This window comes from Triticum aestivum, chromosome 7B (assembly GCF_018294505.1).
Source record: "Triticum aestivum cultivar Chinese Spring chromosome 7B, IWGSC CS RefSeq v2.1, whole genome shotgun sequence".
Classification (NCBI taxonomy): domain Eukaryota; kingdom Viridiplantae; phylum Streptophyta; class Magnoliopsida; order Poales; family Poaceae; genus Triticum; species Triticum aestivum.
This window is the reverse complement of record NC_057813.1, coordinates 86,818,893-86,823,463: the sequence shown is the minus strand read 5'-3', so window position 1 is coordinate 86,823,463 and position 4,571 is coordinate 86,818,893.

Below are 4,571 nucleotides of genomic sequence, written 5' to 3'. Positions count from 1 at the left end.
CCAGCAGGGGGGGGGCTTCCCTCCTTTTGTTGTTTTTTTTTGGTTTTCTGTTTTTCTTTCCTTTTGTATTTTCTTTTATTATTTCTTTTCTGTTTAAATCATTTAATCCATTTAGCCATTTTATAAAAATATGCCTGTTGCACTATAATTACCCTTGTAATATTCGTCAACCACCGAACAATTTTATTTTAAATTTTGAAAATTTTTATTGTTTTCATCAATTTGAATTTTGAATTTGAACGGTTTCGAATTATTGCGAGGATAGCAACAGTAATCGGGATGACGTGCCAAGATTAGCGTGGGATTACTGTAGCAAGATTATCCGGGCGTTACAAATCTCCTCCACTACAAGAAATCTCGTCCCGAGATTTTAGGAGGTAGAAGGAAACAGTGCGGGGTATTCATCACGCAGGAGATCCTCGCGTTCCCAGGTGGCTTCGTCTTCAGAGTGATTCGACCACTGGACCTTGAGGAACTTGATCGCCTTCTGGCGTGTGCGGCGTTCAGCTTGGTCGAGAATGCGGACCGGATGCTCTTTATAGGAGAGGTCCTGTTGCAATTCGAGCACTTCATGATCCACAGCTCGGATTGGGTCCTTGAAGCAACGGCGGAGTTGTGACACATGGAACACATCGTGAACCTGAGAAAGGTTCGGCGGAAGCTCCAATTGATATGCCACTTTTCCACGTCTTTCCAGAATAGTGAATGGGCCAATATAGCGAGGAGCTAGCTTGCCCTTGATCCCGAAGCGGTGAGCACCCTTCATTGGTGTAACGCGAAGATAGGCCTTTTCGCCAGGTTGATAGACCATGTCTTTATGATGACGGTCATACTGACTCTTCTGACATGACTGAGCAGTCTTGAGATTCTCGCGAATAATGCGGACTTGTTCTTCGGCATGTTGGATAATATCCGGACCGAAGAGTGTACGTTCCCCAGTTTCTGACCAGTTCAGAGGGGTTCGGCACTTTCGTCCATATAACACTTCGAAGGGGGCCATCTTCAGACTAGCTTGATAGCTATTATTATAAGAGAACTCAGCATACGGAAGAGATTCCTCCCATTTCTTGCCGAAGGAAATAACACAAGCTCGAAGCATGTCTTCGAGAACTTGGTTGACGCGTTCAACTTGCCCTTGTGACTGAGGATGAAAAGCAGTGCTGAAAGACAGATGAGTGCCCATAGCTTCTTGGAAACTTGCCCAGAATCTTGAAGTGAATAAGCTGCCACGGTCTGAACTGATTACCAATGGAATACCGTGAAGCGAGACAATTCTGGTCATGTAGAGGTTTGCCAGCTGACTAGCAGTGATCGTTTCCTTGACAGCCAGAAAATGTGCAACTTTAGAAAGTCGGTCAATGACGACAAGAATAGCATCATTGCCTTTCTGCGATTTGGGGAATCCAGTAACGAAGTCCATCTCGACATGGTCCCATTTCCATTCCAGAATAGATATAGGTTGTAGAGTTCCAGCAGGCCTTTGATGTTCTGCTTTGATACGACGGCAAACGTCACATTCAGCAACATAACGAGCAATGTCTTGTTTCATGTTAGACCACCAGAATCTCTGACGAATGTCTTGATACATCTTCGTACTACCAGGATGGATACATAGAGGCGTATCATGAGCTTCTTTCATAACTTTCGGAGTCATATTCAGGTTTTCCTTCTTACACGGCACCACTAGGCGGCCTTTGAAGTACAAGGCGCCATCATCAGCAATAGTGAAGGATGAGGGACTTCCTTCTTTGAGGTCTTGCTTAATTTTGTAGACTTCAGAGTCAAATCCCTGCATTGTCTTTATGGTGCCCACGAGATCGGGTTCAATAGCCAGGGTATAGAGGGATCCCTGGGAAACAACACGGAGATTCATCTTGCGGAACTCCGGAGGAGGGGGAGCGAGTGCACCCGGAGGAACAATATGGAGGTTCAGCTTTCTGAATTCTTCAACGAGTGAGGGCTGAACTTTGTGAACCTGGAGGTGGTTGCAGTAAGACTTGCGGCTCAAGGCATCAGCCATTACATTAGCCTTGCCTGGTGTATAGGAAATACCCAAATCAAAGTCTGCAACAGTCTCCATCCATCTCTGCTGACGGAGGTTCAGGTCTGGCTGAGTAAACAGATACTTCAGACTTTGGTGGTCAGTGAAGATCTCGCAGCGATTACCGAGTAGGTAATGTCGCCACTGTTTTAGCGCATGAATGACAGCAGCAAGTTCGAGGTCGTGAACTGGGTAGTTCTCTTCGTGAGGGCGCAATTGCCGAGAGGCATAAGCAACCACTTTGCGCTCTTGCATTAGGACACAGCCTAGTCCTTGACGGGAAGCGTCGCAGTAAATGACGAAGTCCTTCTTAGTATCAGGAGGAGCTAGTACTGGGGCAGAAGTTAACTTGTCCTTGAGTGCCTGGAAACTTTCCTGACATTTATCTGTCCATTGGAACTTGACGCCCTTATGCAATAGGTTAGTCAGAGGCCTGGCAATCTTGGAGAAGTTCTCGACGAATCGACGGCAGTAGCTGGCGAGACCGAGAAAACTTCTGACTTGCTTAACGTTCTTCGGAGGAGTCCAATCGAGAATAGCCTGAACTCGTTCAGGGTTGACGGCAATACCATCCTTAGAGATGAGATGCCCAAGATAGGTTACTTCGGGAAGCCAGAATTCACATTTGGAGAACTTGGCATAAAGTTGATGCTCTCGTAGCTTTTCCAGCACGAGGCGAAGATGTTCAGCATGTTCCTCTTCGTTCTTGGAAAATACCAGAATATCATCCAGATAAACCACGACGAACTTGTCGAGGTAATCCATGAATATATAGTTCATCAGGCGAGAGAAGGTGGCTGGAGCATTGGTTAAGCCGAAAGACATGACGGTGTACTCGTATGAACCATAACGAGTCACAAAGGCGGTCTTGGGGATATCTTCCTCACGAACACGGATCTGGTGGTAACCCAACCTCAAGTCGAGTTTAGAGAACATTGATGAACCAGCCAATTGATCATACAGATCATTGATCCGAGGAAGAGGATACTTATTCTGAATGGTAGCTTAATTTATAGGACGGTAGTCTTGGACCAATCGGTTTGTCCCATCTTTCTTCTTGACAAAGAGAGAAGGTGCTCCCCAAGGAGAGCAACTTGGGCGAATGAAACCACTTCGAAGAGATTTATCGATTTCCTCCTTAAGCTCAAGGAGTTCATGCGGCGGCATCTTGTAGGGTCGCTTGGCTATAGGAGTGGTGCCTGGTTTCAAGTCGATGACGAATTCGACAGCTCTAGCAGGGGGAATCCCTGGGAGTTCTTCAGGAAAGACGTCTAGGAATTCACGCACGACGGGAATGTTTTCAATGCCCTCAAGTGGTGCAGCGTTCAATGCGTTTAAGGCATAAAGTCTGGCCTCGGCATTCCGAACCAGATGAGCATCGTAGCTAATTATTTCATCAGAAGGGTGTAGCAGATGGACGGTCTTGGTGGCGCAAACGATAGAAGCAGTATGCGCCTTTAACCAATCCATTCCCAGAATGAGATCAATGCTACAGGACTTCAGTACGATGGGAGAGACAAGGAATTCCAGTCCTTCAATTTCTACAGGGACGTCGTTGCAAATCATGGAGGTTCGACATTGGCCCGCAGGGGTGTGCACTAATAGAGAAGCGTTCATGTCTTCACTTTTAATGCCATGCATGAATGCAAAATCTTCTGACATGAATGAATGCGATGCTCCTGTATCAAATAAAATAGATGCTGGTACTGAATTTACGAGGAGTGTACCCATCACAGTAGCAGGCTGGTCTCGAGCTTCATTCAGATCAATGTGGTTGGCATGAACACGGCCATAAGACTTGGCATTGTTGTTGCGGGCCTGGTTGTTCCCACGGCCAGTTGCTGGAAGGGCCAGTTGATTCTGTTTCTGGTTGCATTCCCTAGCACGGTGCCCTGGTTGTCCGCACCTGAAGCACAACCCATTCTCGGGGGTAGGAACAGGAGCTTGGGGTGGTGGAGCTGGAAGCCTCGGCTGCCTAGTTGGAGCAGCCGGCAGACGAGGTGCAGCATAAGACGGCCTTGGGGCAGGTGCAGTTGGACGGTACATGCTGTTCGGGATCCATATCTTACGCTTCTGCGAGGGCGGGCCCGAAGATGAGCCCGTGTCACGGTTGCGCCTTTGAGAGCTCTGGTGTTCTTGCAGACCAGTCTCGACATTGATGGCCTTGTTCACCAAGGTGGCGAAATCGGCAAAGTCATGCACTAGAAGTGTGAGCTTGATGTCAGCTTGAAGGCCTTCACGGAACTTCTCCTGTCTGCGAGCATCAGTTGCAATGTCTTCTTCAGCATAGCGGGATAAGTCCAGAAACTCCCGCTGATAAGCTTCAACAGTCTTGTTGCCTTGGGTGAGGTTGCGAAACTCACGCTTCTTCCTGTCCATGATTCCCTGAGGAATGAAGCGGGCACGGAAGGTAGCCTGAAAGTCTGGCCAGGAGATGATTGTCCCAACTGGCAGAGTACGCCTATGGCTGTCCCACCATTGAGCTGCGGGTCCCTTCAGGAAGAAGGAAGCAAAAGTGACATAGCTGGCA